Genomic DNA, 19,442 nt, shown 5'->3' on the forward strand with positions numbered 1-19,442 from the left:
AAGAAATCGAACAATATTGGATATGGTGCGTAGCATGTTTAATAGCTCCAAACTTTCTAAATTCTGGTGGAATGAAGTTTTTAAGATAGCTGTGTATATATTAAATCGAGTTCCAACTAAGGTTGTCCCAAAAAAGCCATTTGAACTATTTAAAGGTTGGAAACCGAGTTTGCAACATATACGCGTTTGGGTTGTTCTTCTGAAATAAGAGTTTACAACCCACATGAAAAGAAGATGGACTTTAGATCTATGTGTTGAATTTTCATTGGATTTGCTGAAAAATCCAAATGGTACAAATTTTATTGTTGATATCATAACACTATAATTGTTGAATCAAGAAATGAAAAATTTCTTGAGAATGAATTGATTAGTGAGAGTGATCATTTTAATGCCATAGTTTTTTTAGAAAGATCAAATTAATGCACAACAGTGTTATTAAAATAATAGATTGGTCATTATTCATACCCCTCAAGGTCAAAAATGTGTTAGACAACTAGTTACTGGATTTCCACAAATTGCTAATGAAAGTACCATATATCAAGTAGTTAATGATGAACGACAATAAATTGTCGGTCAATTGAACAACCTAAGGAGATCTACTAAAATAAGAATATCAACGATATCTAATTATTATCTCGTGAATTGACAAGAATCGGACTTGAACATTGGAGCCAAAAATTATCCTAAAAAGTGTTTACAAGCCATGAGTTATAATGAGTCAAAACTATGGTTTGATGCTATGAAATAAATACTCGTTAAGTAGCATTGAAAGATATATAGCAAGACTTGTCGCTAAATGATTTACTCGGCGGGAAGGAATCGACTACAAGAAGACATTCTCTCTTGTATCTAAGAAATATTCCATTTGTATATTCAAAATGGATGTGAAAATACCTTTTTCTCAATGGAGAACTGAATAAAGAGGTTTATATAAAACAAGCTAAAGTATTCTCTCTAGTAATGGTGAACACTTGGTTTGCAAACTTAAGAAATCTGGATATGAATTGAAACAAGCTACTCGTCAATAGTATTTGAAATTTCATGATGTTATCTCTCCGTTAAAATTCGTAGAGAGCATCAGAAATCAATGTATATATCACAAGGTTGTGGTAGTAAGATTTGTTTCCTTATTTTATATCTAGATGATATATTACCTGCGACCAATGACAATAATTTGTTACATAAGAGAAAATTTCACTCTAACAATTTCGATATGAAGGATGTGAGTGATGCATCTTAAGCTTGATGCGTGCTCGGATTTGCACTAAACTTGACATTGCATTTAATTATGGTATCTTGGGAAGGTATTAGGGTAATCAAGGTTTAGAAATATGGAAGCTGAGTTTATATCTTGTTTTGAGGCAGCCTCACATGGTGTATGGTTGAAGAGTTTCATTCCGAGATTTAAAATTATTGATTATATATCTAGGCCATCAAGAATATATTGTGACAATTCATCTACTATTTTATGGATAAAAATTACAAAAATAGTAGTCAAAGCAAGCACATCGACATTAAGTATTTATTCAAACGAGAACGTGTTAATGATAAAACAATGATTATCAAACATATTAGCACTAAATTTATTATTGAAGATCATTTGATTAAAGCATGCCAACACTGAAATTTAAGAATCATATAGAAATGATGAGACTCTATTCCTTTGTGTAATTTAGTTGTAAGAAAAAATTAATGAAACTCTGATGTGATATTTTCTCACATTTATTAAGAAAACATTCATTGATTCGAGAAATATCAATAAAGTAGGATATCGAATAAACATAATGCTTATTCATTAAATTATAAATATTTGAGAGACAAAATGCATTATTATACATGAAAGATAATGTTGCTTCTAGAGGACATATCAACAAGATTCATGTATTTTGTATTCTCCTATAGTGAACGTCGAATTATATATGAGTCAAGTGTGAAGATGAAAAAAATTGAATTCAAAAAACCAAATCATATAATGACCCATATAAAATTATAACGAGGAGAGGACAAATTGAGCAGCTGACAATAGTCTTAATTTTGGACGAAATATGCATGTGTTGTCTCAATTTAAAATTTTCAGACGTGCATGAACATTTATTTTTTACATTCAGCCCGTGTTTACTCATTGATGGTGCAAGAATGCTTATAAATACCAGCATTTGAGGTCCTTAAGAACACACTCATAAGAAAAATATTACACCATCTACAGAGGGTTAAGTGCTTAGAAGACTTCAACCAAGGGGAAAGTATAATACTTACAAATCATTCAATGGCTGGAGGTAACGATCGATCTGCTTCCGTATGTTTGTTTATTATGTTCATTCAAGTTTAGAAACATGTTTTTTTGTGGAAAAACTCTAATGAAAGATCCTGAATTCACCAGTCTTCCTCAATATTTCACATCTAGCCCATCAAGAAGGGTCTAATCATGAAATGGTGCAATCAACTAGAAGTCATGTCCTACTGAGCCTTTGGGTGTTTTGTAAAGCATGGTGGATGGAATTCAACGTTGGAGGCATTGATTTTGGGGGTTCCCATGGTAGGTATGCCTCAATGGGCGGATCAAATGACTAACCCTAAGTTGGTCATGGATGTTTGGAAAAAGGGGGGGGATCACATTAAGGTTGGTGAAGATGGGGTTGTTAAGAAAGAAGACATAGTAGCCTTGTGTTAAAGAAGTTATGGAAGAAGATAGAGGGAATGAAACAAGGAGAAATGCTTAGGAATGGAAGGGTTTAGCGAGAGATGCAATTAGTAAAGAAGGAAGCTCAAATAAAAATATTATTAAGTTTGTTATGGAACTTTGTGAATTAAAATTAATAAGAACTTTCTTTGATATCATATAATTTACTAATATTTAATAACAATGATGATTTTTTTTTTTATTTTGTTTTTCCACTTACTCCATAATTTTTTTCACAGCAATATCTTTAATAAAAAATTTTAGTAATGTTATCAGTTATCACACTTCCCTATACGACATAAACCAAATTTATAATAAAAAATTAATTTATTCAATTTAAACTTATTGGATAATATTTATAAAATTAATTGTATATGTTCTTTAACATTTATTTAAATTATTTTAAATGTGATTTTATAATAATTTTATTTGCATACGTTATTTTGATCATACAATTGGGTAATCGGTTTTATCGTGTCCACAATTTAACCTGAAGCTTTAAAATTTTTATTTGACATTCAAATAAAACTTATGGATACTCGTATGATTTAAACAAATTAAACATTCAGAGGGTGTTAAATGTTAATTAATAATTATACTTTTAGTGAATAAATTAATTGACACCAACTATTCCAGGGTTAGCAGATATAGCTCTTGTAGTATTCCCTATGAACGTTCTTCTTGAAATCTTTTCTTCAATTCTCCAATCAAGTCCATGACTAGAAATAATAGTTCATCTTGTAAATTACACTAGAAACTTAGAGGAAATTTAACGTCGAGAACTAAAAATTAAAAGGCAGCTCAAACCCTATTTTTCTTGATGATGGCCGAAACCCTATTGTTCGGTACAATCATCATATGATTACCCATATGCTTGATTGGACATCTCTATGCATTTACCTTGAAACACGGTACACAACATCACATATGATAGTCTCAAGCTCAAGCGGTATTTATCCTTGTTTTTAGGCGGCTGACTCGACTAGGAATAAATTTATAATATACAATGTTTACAAATGAGTTTCAAGATTGAAGTACGATTCATTTGTATTAAAGTATAATCAAGGTCTTTATCTATTTTGATTGCATTGGTATACAGATAAAGTAAAACGAAACCATAAAATGTAAATTATATTATCTGTTAATTATAATTGAGTCAATAAATTCTTTATCCAACCATTGGATTACATGATATGTACTCTAACAATCTTCCACTTGTCATAGAGCCAGCTACCTATAAAATTTAATCTCATTGTTTCCCGATGCTTCTAAAACAATGGTCCTAGCAAAGACTTTGTAAGTGGATCATCAACGTTATCTGTAGAGGCGACTCTCTTGACTGAAATATATCATCTCATCTTCCTACAATCTCCCTGATGATGTGGAATTTCCTCAGTATATGTTTGGATTGCTGATGAGACATTGGTTTCTTTGCCAGTGTTGTCGCAGTACACCGGGATTGAATCAACTCCATTAGGAATAACACCCGACTCTAGGACAAAATTCCTCATCCAAACTACATCTTTGGCTGCAGCAGATGCAACAATATATTCAACTTCAATGGTGGAATCCTCAACGGTGTCATGGAACTCTTACAGGAGTCAACCACACCATTGAACATGAATACAAAACCAGATTTCGATTCAAATCATCTACGTCACTTTGGAAGCTATAATCAATGTAGCCTTCCAATTTTAATTATCCAGCCCCATAAACCATGAACAAGTTCTTAGTCCTACTTAGGCACTTTTTCCCCCATTTTTTTAATTTAAATGATGGTCCTTGCAGGGCCTTCAGATTCTAGTTGCTGCCTTTGAAGAAGAGATTATCTTTCACAATCTTCCAATGTATTGGATCAGGGTTCGCATGATATCTGCTTGTAACACTCAGAGCTTAAGCAACATCAGGACGCGTTGATATCATATCAACATTATAATACCAATATAACGTCCGAAAAATCAATCTACGTAAATCACATGCATGCAAAATTGTTTTAATTGCTTAATTGTTTTATTTAATTGATTTTAATGCTAGAATGGTATTTATTATATGATTATATGATATGATTGCTTCATTAAATGATAATATGACATGATTTCATGAAATTACGGATTTTACCCGAATATTCGATAATAGGCAGGGGAAAGGAGACCGGGAACGATCAAGACAAGAATATGTATTTTTATTTAAATAATGGCAAGACTTCCTAATATGATTAAAAATGATTTAATTTTTCTTAAAATGTCGGAGTTCGAATTATTTTACGAGTCGAGCTCGATTTTTCCCGGGAAGCCGGTTTTGGGCAAACAAAGAGTTTTAAAGGATCTAAAATATTATTTTATGGAAATTAATTTATAAATTTTATTATTTAATTAATTAAGTGTTATTGGGTCTAATTTAATTAATTTAAGTAGGCCCAATCACCCTTAAGCTTGCAAGCCCAAAACCAAAGTCCATTAACATGTTAATTAATTATAAATAAGGCTCCTAGGTCTACGAAACCTCATAATTCAGCCTCCATTCAGCCGATTTTTGCCCTCACACACTTCACAATTTTCGAAAAAAATAAGGAGAAGAAAAGCTTGTGTTCTTCGTCGCCCGTTCGTCCTTCCTCGCCGACGATTGAAAATTAGAGCGTTAAAACGCAAATGCACGTTTTCTAAACTCTTTTAAACATCATACAAATCATAATATGTGTGTTAATTATTTATGCATGAAAAATATTGGTGTTCGATTATTTTACGGCGGGATACGTATTTTTCAAAGTTACAACGATTTTACGTTTATTTGAAAAACATTTTGAATCCAACGGACACGCTGCCAATACATGATAAAAATATGGTTAAATTGTGATTGAAACATGATAAAATCAATAGGACTTAGGCTGGAACCGTAGGACACAAGGGAAGAAAGAAGAACCGTGAGTTTGGGGTTGGCTTTGTGTGCATGATTTGGTTCAAGGGGATCGATGGTTTTGCATGGGGTCTTGGGGCTCGACTAGGTTTGAGGGTTGAGTCCTAAGGGACGTGGGTCAGGGTCAGGGTCAGGAAGGGTCCTAGTATGTCTACGACTCCTTGGTTGCAGCCTAGGAGGAGTCCTTTAAAGCAAGGACTCCTCGCGCACTGGTGGTGTACATCAGCGGCAAAGGGGGCTCATTGCTGGGGCTAGGTGGTTCAGGGTAGGTTCATCAGGGTCCTAGGGTCATGGGCAGGGGTCGGGCTAGCGGCTGGCTCGCTTCTGGCTCGAGCAAAACAAGGGAACTGCAGGGCAGCAAGGTGACGCCCGTAGTTTCTGTTGGTTGCAGGGGTTTGCAGCTTGGGTTCTAGGGGTTGGGCTGGTCTGGGCATGGTCCAGGGGTGGTCAGGGTTGGCTAGCTCGGGTGTGGCTCGGCTGGAGGTGACCTAGGTTGACTAGGAGTCTACTAGCGTGAGTTAGAGAAGGGTACAGATTTTGGTCTCGGTTCCAGGGGTGTTTGAGCGAGCCAAGGCTAGGTTTTTTGGGCTGTGCTTGGTCAGTAGGGTTCCTAGGTGGGTTGGCTTGGGTTTGGCTTGAGGTGACTCGACCATGGCTCGAGTATTTTGGGAGATGGCTCGGTGTGTTAGGTTATGTGTCAATTTCAAAAATTAAAGAACTAAAATTGAATCAATGGGTCCACGGGTGTGGCTCATGACTTGGAAGGGTAGAATAAATACTAAAAATGTTATGTTTAAAATTTGGGATCAAAATAATGAGTTTTGGATTTATCCGAGATTTAATCGCCGCATGAAACGTTAATTAAAGAATTAATTGAAAAGTCTAGTTTTAAGCTTTATAAAATAACAAAAAATTATATTTAAGCTTAAATAATTATTTAGAATAAGTCCATGTCATTAAATATGATAAAAAGATATATTCGAGAATTTTTACGTCCAGGGGCAAAACAATCTTTTTACACTTAGGAAAATAAGAAAAGCTTGGCAGTGTCGCTTGAAAATTGATATTTTTTGATATAAAATTATAATTTTGATAATAATATGTATTTTTATGATTTATGGTAAAGCTGTACAGTTTATACCGTTTAAATGCTATTTTTGGAAAGCTGTCTTATTTTATGATTTTTAAAGAAAAAGAAAAATATTTTGAGCGATGTGTATTGACTGTGACAAAAGATATGATATATGATTTTGTGGGGATGACGTGAGGGTCAAGGCCCCAGAGAGAGCCCATATACGGGCCAATGCCCCAGAGGGACCCTGTTTACGGGTCAAGGCCCCAGAGGGACCCCGTGCATGGGAAAAGGCCCCAGAGGACACCGACGATCATATTTCCACGGTGGAGCCTAGTGCACACCCCATGGACCATGTGGAGCTAAGAATGCAGTCGACCAAAGGATAAAAGCTAGTCACTTTCAAGGATCAAACTTCACACAAAATGATATATGATTTAAAGCTTATGATTAAAATGATTCTTATAATATACGATTTATGATGAGGATTAAAGCTATTTTTAAAATGAATTATTTATGCTCAAAGCTTATTTTAAATTACTTTTGGAAGGATTTATTTAAGCTTAAAGTTATTTTAAATTGATTTTACGATTTATGATTTAATTATGCTAAAATGATTTTAAACTGGTTTATTTATGTTCAAAAACTATTTTAAATAAAAATATGATTTTAATGCATGTGAATATATATGTATTATTTGCTATCCATGTTTAGAACGTGTTGAGTCTTTAAACTCACTAGATTTGTATTATGCATGTTTAGATGATTTATGGGAGATGCTGACGCTTGAGTGGATCGAGTGCAGCAGCACACACCCGAGGGCCTTCATTTTTCCGCACTAGCTTGATAGATTAATGATTTAAAGATTATGTTAATGATTTTTATTAGAGATATTTTTATGCTTAATTTTATTGTTAACTAATCTTTTTAAATGTCGATTTAGGAATTTTGGTTAGTCGATGATTTAGGATTTTATTTTATGCACTTGAGATTTAAATTGTTAATTTATTATGATTCATGATTATGTTAAATTATTTTATTAGAATTTATGATTTAAGATTAGGAAAAAAAATCGAGGTCGTTTCAACCAATGGCTGACACATATGGAATACTTGACATTATCTCTATCTCTTCGTCAGTCTTGGGGCACATCGTTTTAAATAGAGTAACGCCGTGACACATTGGAAATATCATCTCTTGGACTCTTCCAGAAACGTCCACTACTCGTTTTCCTTACAAATATACTTGAATTTTTTTATTCCGATGCTTTCTGCCGAAAATGAACAAACATAGGCATATTTTTAAAATACTTTTATACCATTTAAAATAAATCAACCGATCATATTATTTGAAAATCCACAAGAAAGTAATTCAAATCATAAAATCGTAACGTCAACCAATCTGAACTAACATTAATTCAAAAATAAACTTAACTCTAACATCCTCCCAAAAACCTCTCATAAGCATCATAAGTCATGTAAATATTTAAGTAATCATAATTCATAAACGTAATTTTATTTGTGAAAAACTAGCGACAGTCCTCGGCTTGTGTGCACCTTCAGTCCAGCTAGTTCAACCATCAAGACTTCCATTAACAACAATCTCATGCTCACCTGCATCGATCACATCTAGTGAGTCTATTGACTCAGCAAACCTTAATCATGATAACAAGTAATAAATTTACATTCAAAAGCAACAGTGAAAATAGTTTTAATAAAATAGCTTTTAATGAATATAGACTTTAACATTTTCCTTTCAACATATTGTATCAAATTTTCTTTCATCATATACATATAAGTTTTCCTTTTTATTGAATTCAGATCCTCAATTGTGACTTTCGTATTAGCTGTAGGTCGATGGATCCATCTACGTATTATCACGATATCAGACGGCGGGGACATCAGCGACACTCTCACCTGTCAACTGAGCATTGACCTTGTATATCTTCGTATAATCGTATTAGTCACAATCAATTCACCTCCTTCAACTTTTCATATTTCTATCACTTATAAAAATTCATGTATATATAAATCATTTTTCTTTAAAACCAAGCATGCAACATATCGTTTAGCATTAATGTTTCATCATAAAATTCCATAAACTTTTGAAATATACATTATAACATTTATTATAGCATTCAGGGGACTGCCAGGACGTTTAACATTTTTCAGGTGTAAAATGACCGTTTTGCCCCTGAAACCCTAACTTTCCAATTTTATCCTCAGACCTTTAAAAAACGACCCAAATCATTCCAAATTTAACATGACACCTTAAAATATACCCATAAATATTCCCGACCTTCTACCAGTTCCGGTGTCTTTAACGCACTATCTCGAAATTATCTAATAAAGGAGGATGCTAGTATGCCCTCGCTTTTCGGGTTTTTAGTGCCACTACCAGGCCACCCAAAGGAAGGTGAAATCCCGTTCGTATCTTAATCTTAAGTATGTCAGTTCCTTCCTCAAGGAGCGAGAAAAGGTTCTTAGACGTAAAATTAAGCTTTTTGACTAATTTCCCAATTCGTATTTAAAACTTAGATGTACATTTCGATTTTAACTCGTATTGACTCGAAACTTAACCAAAATTTACCAAAATTTAATTATAGCTTAATGACACCTAACTATAGCCTTATACAACCCAAATCAAGTCAATTGATACCCTTGAACAACCCTAACAGCCTACTAAATTTCTCAGCACCAAATTATCAAACCTTAGCCCTAACCAACCCTCATGTCCTTCCACCCTAGCCATCATCAAACCATCCCAGACCCTATCAAACCCTCCTAGGACCACCGAACCCATAGCAAGCTGCTGGACCAAACTTAACACCCAAACCGTGCCCTTCCCTTCACCCGTGACAAAGAAGCCAAGCGCGCCTCCCCAACAAGCGTGGTTCCTCCCTAGCCCCATTCCAGCCCTCATGCGATCAGCCTAGGACCTTGAATAGCCTCTCTTATGACCCTTGAACACGTCATAAGTGTAGCACACAGCCCTCTATTCCCTAAACACCATAACCGAACCCTAGCATTCTAAAACCCTAAGGAAATGTGTGGCCCTATCTTGCCACAACCAGCCTTGAGCCGTGACTCCTAAGGGTTCTTAAACACACCAAAATCCGTCCCTTTTTATGCCTCTACCATGACAACCCATTCATCATTAATAAGAGTTTTAAAAAAAGAACACACTAGTTTTGTGCATGTATAGCCATAAAAACGAAAATACAAGAAGTGTATCATATTTTTCATGCAATGATAATTAAATATACATAAAATGGTGTGAAAGATGTTTGATGGAAGTTTAATGTGTGCCTTTGCGTATATTACGCTTGAAAATCAACTTGCGGTGCGAGGAACGTTGGCGGAGATGGACCTTTGCTGAATTTTCCTTCAAAATTTCGTGACTTTCCTCTCAAACCCTCATGTAGTGTGTGTTGCTGATGGAGAAGAAGAGTCATATTATTATTTAGAGAGGTGGGGCATTTAGTTGTGAGGGTTTGGGAACGGTTTTATGGTCTTTTATTTTAATTAAAACATAAGGTATAAGCTTAGGCCTATTAACCTAGTATAATAGGCTCATTAGGTCCATTAGTTAATATTAGGTCCATTCGTCGAAAATCGAATACCGTTTAAATATACGACTCGCCATATAAAAACACCTCAAAACACCCCATTTTCGAAAATTTCACTTAAAATACACCACACATTAAATAATTAAAATAATTATTTAATAAAATATTTTTCCTCATATCGTCCCCAGTCTCCGTACTTCGATCGCATCTCGAATAACTTTTAAAAACACAAGTTTTATTCTAAAATAAAACTACATTTTAAACATGTAATCATGCACACCATAATTATTTCATGCTATTAAAACCATTTAATTAGTCATTTTCCATTTTTCCTAAATTTGCATGCAGTTGAATTACGTCATCGTATTATTGACCTTACACTTCCAAAGAGAATCTTTTCGAAATGGTATCTATATAAGTCGTTTGGGTGATCCCCAACATCCTCTTTGATCTATCTCTATAGATTTTTTTCCCCAATAAATATAATGCTTCACCCATGTCGTTAATGGAGAATTTACTTGCTAATTATATTTTAATTGATTACAGTAATCTTACATCATTCCCAATTAGTAGGATATCATAAACATAAAGTACTAGGAATGCCACTGCACTCCTACTAACTTTCTTGTATACACATGGTTCCTCAGGATTCTTATCAAAACCAAGTTCCTTGATAGTGTTGTCAAATCTGAGGTTTCAACTTCTTGACGCCTGCTTGAGACAAGATATTGATATCTGAAGTTTGCATACAATATGATCATTTCCTACTGATGTGTATCCCTCAGGTTGAGACATATAAATATCTTCTTTAATGTCTCCATTGAGGAATGATGTCTTCACATCCATTTGCTATATCTCATAGTCAGACCATGCTGCTATGGCTAGTAGTATTCTAATGGACTTAAACATAACAACTAGTGAAAAAGTATCATCATAGTCAATTCCTTGTCTTTTAGTATAACATTTTTCTACCAGTCTTGCTTTGAAGGTCAACACCTTCCCATCCGTCCCAAGCTTTATTTTGTAGATCTATTTTCATCCTATGGTAATGATTCTCTCAGATGGATCCACTAAAGACATGACTTGGTTTGAATATATCGAGTCCATTTCAGATTGTATGGCTTCAAGCCATTTGGATGAATAAGTATCAGATATTGCTTTTTTGAAGTTCATTGAATCGCATCTGTCACAAGGCTCATCATGGCCTTGTTCATGAAGAAGTGTATATCTAGCAGGTGGTCTAATAATTCTATCAGACCTTCTAGGTTCGTGTACTTCAACTACTGGTTGTTGGGGATTAAGTTCAACTTCTACTGTTGAGGGAGTATCTTGAATTTTTTCAAGTTCTATCATCTCACATTTTCTATCTAATAAAAATTTTTAAAGGGTCAATTTGTAATTTCGATAATTTGAGGATTTAAAATTCAAAATTTTGAGGAACACTTGGGTTAAATCAGTAAATTTTTCAAAGATTTTGGTATAATTGCTGGTAGAAATTCCTTAGTTTCAACACGATCAGATTTGATGGTATGTTTTGTCACAGGAATGATATATATTTCAGGTGTAGCCACGCATGCATTGTCGTACTCCGGAGCTACACATTCGTTATCCGAGACGTTCGTCAAGCGAATAGGAATCATAACGGTGGCGATGGATTCAGGAATCAGAGGATCGATTGCATCTGAGGATCAGATGTTCACTTCCCAGATAGTGAAGGGATTGGAGCTCTGATTACAGAAGAATGCAGTGCATGAAGATCTTATAGTGCTACCATTGGAGTTCGACATCATTTTGGGTATCGACTGGCTTTCCTTGAACGGAGCTGTCATAGACTTTCGTCAGAGTTCAGTATCAGTCCGGCCGCCCAGCAGTAAGCCGTTTATATTTGAGACAGCTAGAGACCAGCAGATGCCTCACATCATTTCTTGCATGTGTGCGAGGAAGCTTATGAAGAGAGGCTGCCAAGCGTTTTTGGCCAGTATTGTGACACTGTCAGAGCCAGTTGGTCAGAGGCTAGAGGACAGTTGATGTGGTCAGAGATTTCTCCAATGTTTTCCCTGACGATATTTCAGGCATTCCACCGGACAGAGAGGTGGACTTTTCTATCAAGCTAATGCCACGTACAGTGCCGATTTCTAAGGTACCCTACCGTCTAGCACCTGCAGAGATGAAGGAGCTGAAAGATTTGATTCAGGACTTGCTAGATAAAGGTTTTATTTGCCCTAGATTTTCTCCATGGGGCGCACCGGTAATGTTTGTTAAGAAGAAAGAGGGCAGCATGCGACTCTGAATTGACTACCGGGAGCTGAACAGAGTCACGGTCAAGAACAAGTATCCACTGCCCAGGATCGATGATTTATTTGATCAGTTTCAGGGAGCGTCGGTATTCTCGAATATAGACCTCCGATCCGGATATCATCAGCTTAATGTGAGAGAGTCTGACGTGCATAAGACAACATTCAGGACGCGTTATGGGCACTATTAATTTATGGTGTTGCCCTTCGATTTGACGAACGCGCCAGCGATCTTCATGGATCTCATGAATTGCGTGTTTCAGCCATATTTCGATCAGTTCGTCATAGTTTTCATTGACGATATCCTGATCTATTCGAATAGCAGAGAGGAGCACAGTCAGCATCTGAGGACCGTACTGCAGACTTTACAGGACAGACGGCTGTATGCCAAGTTCAGTAAGTGTGAGTTCTGGTTTGGCAGAGCTGGCATTCTTGTGACACATTGTATCCCGAGACGGAGTGGAGGTCGATCCTAGCAAGGTTGAGGCAGTCCGAGATTGGCCAGTTCCTAAGAGCGTGACAGAGATCCGCAATTTCTTGGGATTGGCTGGGTACTACTGGAAGTTTCTTCAGTTTTTCTCTTCTATCGCAGTACCTATGAACGCCTTGACGAAGAAGAATGCCAAATTTATTTGATGACTAGAGTGACAAGAGAGCTTCGACAGGCTGAAGCAAGAATTGACTACAACACCAGTTCTAGCTATGCCATCAGGGCAAGGAGATTTTGTGGTTTATACAGATGTTTCAAAGCTCGATTTTAGCGCGATTTTGATGCAGCATGACAGAGTTATATCCTACGCATCCAGACAGTTGAAGTTCCATGAGAAGAACTATCCAACTCATGACCTCGAGCTAGCAGCAGTGGTTTTTGCTCTGAAGATTTGGAAGCATTATCTGTATGGGGAGAAGTGCAAGATTTTCACTTATCACAAGAGGCTGAAGTAATTCTTCATGCAGAAAGAGCTGAACATGATACAATGGAGGTGGCTAGAGTTAGTGAATGATTATGACTATAAAATTAGCTCCCATCCGAGTAAGGCTAATGTGGTTGCAGATGCTCTGAGCAGGAAGCACGCAATGATTTCTCATTTGTCGGTACAGAGACTGATGCAGGCGGAGATTCAGAGGTTTGAGCTTGCAGTTTATGCCAGGGGCAATGCCCCAAATCTTGCTACTCTGACAGTACAACCGACTTTGAGAGACAAAATTCGGGCAAGGAAGACTTCTGACGAGCAATTGTAGAAATGGAGACAGAGGGACGAGGCTAAGGGCCAGAGACTGTATACAGTTGTGGATGGCATAGGCAGATATAGGGACCAACTGTGGGTTCGTAGTAGTGATTCCCTGAGAGCAGATATCTTGAGTGAGATCCACAGCACCCCGTACTCCATCCATCCAGGGAGTACAAAGATATATAAGGATCTTCAGTCTCTATATTGGCGGCCGGGCTTGAAGCGAGATATTCTGTAATTAATCTCCGAGTGTTTGACATGTCAGCAGGTCAAGACAGAGCATCAGAGACCTGCAGGAAATCTGAGGCCTTTCCATATTCTCAAGTGGAAATGGAGATTTTAGTTCGATAAAGATGAATAGGGTGCTTGAGACACCGGTTGTGGATGATTCGGTGTATATGGCATGGGCTGCAGACCCCGACTTAGACTTGATGATACGCAGAATATGCTATCCGGGGTCTCCGTGGATGACACCTGGTTCGTACACTTTTTTCGCTGAGAAATATTTGTTAGTCCCGGCTGCGATGTGGTATGCATTTTTGGCCACACGATTGATGCCAGTCGGGCACACTAGCGACGTACAGATGGAGAGGGGAGTGTTGCTTTACGCACTGATAACCCATATGCCAATCAATGTGGGGAAAATTATTTATTCACAGATCCAGCTGAGTATTCACAATCCGAATGTGACATTATTCTTTCCTCACATTATCACCGAGCTGTGTGCGGACGCTGGGGTTGTTTTTCAGGATGATGATGAGTGGTTGCCACTAACCAAGGCCCTGTATGACGCCAGGTGGCTACAGAAGACCGCAGTACGGCGGAAGGCCTTTCCTAAGTTTGGCTCTATATGGGACGGCTTGACTTTCGATCCACTGCCACAGCAACCCCCACCACCGTCCCCGCGACCTCGACATTGCCTTGTTCAGGACCGGATGTATGAATTTGCTGCATTTTCTGACCATCAGTTACAGTGGCAGGCTATGAGTCAGACATATCAGACCGCTACTAATGCCATGCTGCGTCTGTCCCTGAGCCACTGTGGTATTGACCTGGCCCTTATGACACTACCTATGCCAGCCTTCCTGCCGCCGTTTCAGTTTCACTACGTCGATGTACCAGAGCCGGAAGCTGGCGTCATTCGCCCAGAGGAGCACGAGGAGGATGATCATCGAGATGGGAGTCACTTCTATCCCTTCTTTTATTTCTTGCATTTCGTTTTGATCATTTTATTTATTTATGTTTCTGTTGCATGATTAGGTTCTATTGCATCCATTGTGTTATGCACTATCTGTCTCTTTTTCTATCGTCTATTGCATTGGGGACACTGCTCGACTTTAGTATTGGGGAGTGGATGGGTGTTGTTTTGTGTGCTTTCTTTTTGGTGATTTGTTTGTTTTATTGTTTGACATTTAGTTTTCGTCGTTTTGCATTGGTGTGTGTGTCAGTCGACAGTGTTCGAAGTAGTACTTGTTAGCCAAGGATGATTAAGAGGTGACGAAACATGCCCTGTCTGTCATATACTTGCATTTATTTAGCACATACTGTGGTAAAGACACGAAGTTTCATTAAAACATTGAATTCTCTTTGCACGAATGTTAGAACTAGAAGCATGCATGATTAGATGGTGGAAATTTAAAACTAAAGTGGTGAACAGAGAGGTTTGAAGGCGTGAATTGAACTTGACTATATTCTCTTGAATCGAGGTATCTATCAGCAGCGTAAAAAAAAGAGAAAGATGGAGATGTAAGGTTTGGGGGAGCCGAATAAAGGAATGAAATCCTATTCCTGGCTAAAGTTGGAGAAGTAAGGTGTTGGAGAGCCGAATAAAGGAATGAAATCCTATTCCTGGCGAAAAATGTAAAACACATGGATTTGAATCTGAAATGAAAGTTTCTCATATAGTCCTTTTATTACTGTATTCCAATTCAGTAAATATATATATATATATATATATATATATATATATATATAATGCTGTTGGTGGTTACTGAGTGTAGAGGAATAGATGAGAGTAAGATTTACACTAACAGGATGATTGAAATCTCTGACAATGGTTGAGAATGTATCCCTCTATCATATATGATGCTAGGACTAACGACACACACATACACGTTCAAGTTTTATTTGAAACAATGTCTAGACCAAGAAAAGTGCGAAGAGTTGTGCTTTTACGTTGATCGACAAGGGAATATGTTGAGTTTCGCTGAGGCTAATTGATGACTATGAACTCACTGTCGAGCTACTTTGGATCATGCTCTGTTTTGTTGTGTCACCTGTTTTGCTCAAGGGAGAGTAAAAAGTTAGTATTTGGGGGTTGATATAGGTGGATTTTACTTGTTTTTCATGTCATGTGATGTCCCATTGTGTTGCATTTATCCTTTAGATTGCATGCATTTTGTGTCGTTTTGGCATAATTTATGTTTTCTTGTTGCTAATAAGACCCGTGGTCGAAAATGCAGGCAATTCGTGGATAAACTGAAAAGAATGGGAAGTTTTCGAGAGCTATCCGCTCGGGCGCACATTTATACTCGCCCGGGCGCATGCAAGGTGGGAGAACAAAAAAGAGATTTTTGCGAAAGCCATCCGCCCGGGCGGAAACTTATGTCCGCCTGGGCGCGTCAAAGAAAAATTGAAATACAAGATTTGCGAAAACCATCCGCCCGGGCGGAAACTTATGTCCGCCCGGGCAGAGTTGATTTTTTGGAAAGATTTTTGGCAGATTTCTTCCCTTATTTACTGAAGGAGGCTGAAATGGACGGGATTTGGGATGATTTTTATGGCATTCAGACATAATTCAGCAGCCTAGGGAGGAGAATAAGGGAGAAAAAGCTTGGAGCAATTTCGGGGAGTTGAAGATTCGAAGATTTCCGGGCATCGTTCCTCGCACTTTCGTCACGAATAGTATTTCTAATCTAGTTTTTATCATTTAAACATTATTGTGTTTATTTTCACCATGAATTCTAGTAGCTAAACTTAATTATTTGTTGGAATTTAAGGGGATCCTACCCCGAACTTTGATTTAGTTAATTTATGTTTCGATTTTTGCTTTATTCTTGAGTGTGCTACTCTTTTTCATTGTGCTATTAAAGCGTAGCTACTTCAATAATAGTTTTATATCGCGAGTGACTTCAAGAAAATAGCTTGTGATAAGAACGAGTAGCATAGTCCGTTGATCTATAATTTGCATAGACATATGAAATTAGATACGCGCCGATAGTCATAGTCCGGAAGGGCGAAAACTAGGGGATTTCATAGATCGATATGCGATTCACTCTTGATAAATAATTAAAGACATTTAATTATTTCACTGAGTAGAATTAGTTTGGCATAGCTTGAGAGGACGTGTTCAATTGAACATGAAATCCTGTCGGAAGCATAGATCACTATCGAACAAAATTAATTAATTAACGAGGGGTAGGTGAACCAATATTTCCAACAAATTTATTACTCATCGAAACTTAATTAATTGGTCTAGATTCTATATCTCATTTTTAATTCATGAATTTTATCTTTGCATTTTATTTAATTTTAGTAGTCATAAACAATCATTCAAACTTCGTTGCTAAAGATTTGCTGAATGGGAATAATAATTGTAAAATACAGTCTCCAGTGGAATGATACTCGTACTCTCATACATCATACTATTACTTGACATCGTGCACTTGCGATTAATTTTCGAGTTTACAAAACCATATTGTTATTGAGGATTCCACAGTGCAAGTTTTACTCAATCAAGTTTTTGGCACCGTTGTCGGGGACTGTTAATTCACAATTTTATTTTTAGTTATTTTCTTTAGCATTGTTTTATTTTTCTTGAGCTAACACTCCATATTCTATTCCAGATATCTTTTCCAGTGCATGCCAAAGTCACTTGACGTGAAGCTTGAGCAGTTTGATCCTGAAATTGAAAGAACTTTCCGCAGAAGAAGACAGCAGCGGAAACTGAAGGAACTGATGGAGAGGCACGAACACGAGCATGAGGAGGAACACCATGAAGATACACATGTTTAGATACCACGCCGCATTCTGATGCTAGAGTATGCCCAGCCTTCTTTGGATGGTGTACGCCCCAGCATTGTGAGGCCTATTGTGCGGGCAAATCACTTCGAAATCAAGCCATCTATAATTCAGATGATTTAGAATACAGTTCAGTTTGGAGGATCTGCAGTAGATGACCCAAACACGCACATCGCAGATTTTCTTGAAATTTGCGATACTTTTAAATTTAAAGGAGTTTCTGATGATGCTGTTAGGTTACGTTTATTTCCTTTCTCCTTACGTGACAAAGCTAAAGCATGATTAAATTGTATGCCTGTAGGTTCGATCACCACATGGGAGGATATAGCGAAGGCATTTCTCATTAAATACTTTCCTCCATCTAAGACCATGAAGTTGCGAGCAGATATCACCACATTTGCTCAATTCAAGCAAGAGTCTTTATATGAGGCATGGGAGCGTTTCAAAGATCTATTACGAAGATGCCCTCATCACGAACAGCCACTTGGGTTAGTCGTTCAAAACTTTTATTATGGCTTACTCACTCCTAATCGTACTATGATAGATGCTGCTGCTTGTGGGAACCTATTGAGAAAAACTGCTGAGGAAGGATACGAGTTATTGGATGAGATGGCTGCTAGCAGCTATCATCCTCAATCTGAAAGGAACATCCAGCGGAGAAGTGCAGGAGTTCACCAGGTAACTGACTTCTCTGCTATTACTACACAACTTGATGTCTTGAACAGGAAATTGGGCAGTTTGAATATTGGTGGCACAACTATGCGTCTTCAAAAGATATTCTGTGATAAATGTGGAGGTGAACACTTTGTGAAGGACTGTCAAGATGGAAATCTCTTCTATGTGCAAGAAGAGGCACTAATGAATCAAGTAGAAGTCCAAAACCGTACAAGGAATGATCCGTATTCGAACACATATAATCCTGGATGGAGGCAACATCCCAACTTTTCATGGGGTGGTCAAAACAGTCAGAATCGACCACAAGGAGGACAACCATATAGGAAACAACCGATGTACAGATCTGACCCTCCTAGAGAAGAAAAGTCTAATTTGGAGCAAATAATGTCTAAGTTTATCTCGTCCACTGAAACTAGACTGCAAAACCAAGATGCATCGATAAAGGGGCTAGAAAATCAGATTGGACAGTTAGCAAAGATGATAGCAAGTAGAGAGCCAGGCACCTTGCCCAGTAACACAAAGACCAAACCAAAAGAGCAAGTGACGGCCATCAAGTTGAAGATTGGGAAAATTTTAGAGTCTAGAGAAAAGGAAAAAAGTCAAGTACCGGATGAAAAGACTGAGACATCCAAAGGTAAGTTTTCGAACAATACACCAGCACCCACTACACAATCAAAAATTGTTATACCCCCTCCTTTCCCTGCAGCATTGAAAAAAGCAAAACTCGATGCGCAATTCGGTAAGTTTCTTGAGGTGTTTAAAAAATTGCATATCAATATTCTTTTTGCCGATGCTTTGATGCAAATGCCTATTTATGCTAAATTTTTGAAGGATATCTTAGCAAACAAGAGAAAATTGGAAGGTCACATGACGGTAAATCTAACTGAAAATTGCTCCGCTTTGGTGCAAAACAAAATCCCACCGAAACTTAAAGACCAGGGAGTTTTTCTATTCCTTGCATGATTGGTGATGTTATTTTTCATAAAGC

General features: G+C 37.2%; 1 non-coding gene across 1 annotated transcript; it reads right to left on the minus strand.

Annotated features, from left to right (window-relative positions):
* Positions 1-18,152: 18,152 nt before the first annotated feature.
* On the minus strand, positions 18,153-18,258 carry LOC142547874 (small nucleolar RNA R71). The gene has a single exon (XR_012820766.1). It is a non-coding gene; the product is annotated as a small nucleolar RNA R71 (small nucleolar RNA).
* Between the last annotated feature and the right edge of the window lie 1,184 nt (positions 18,259-19,442).

The sequence above is a fragment of the Primulina tabacum genome, chromosome 5 (genome assembly GCF_025594145.1).
Source record: "Primulina tabacum isolate GXHZ01 chromosome 5, ASM2559414v2, whole genome shotgun sequence".
Classification (NCBI taxonomy): domain Eukaryota; kingdom Viridiplantae; phylum Streptophyta; class Magnoliopsida; order Lamiales; family Gesneriaceae; genus Primulina; species Primulina tabacum.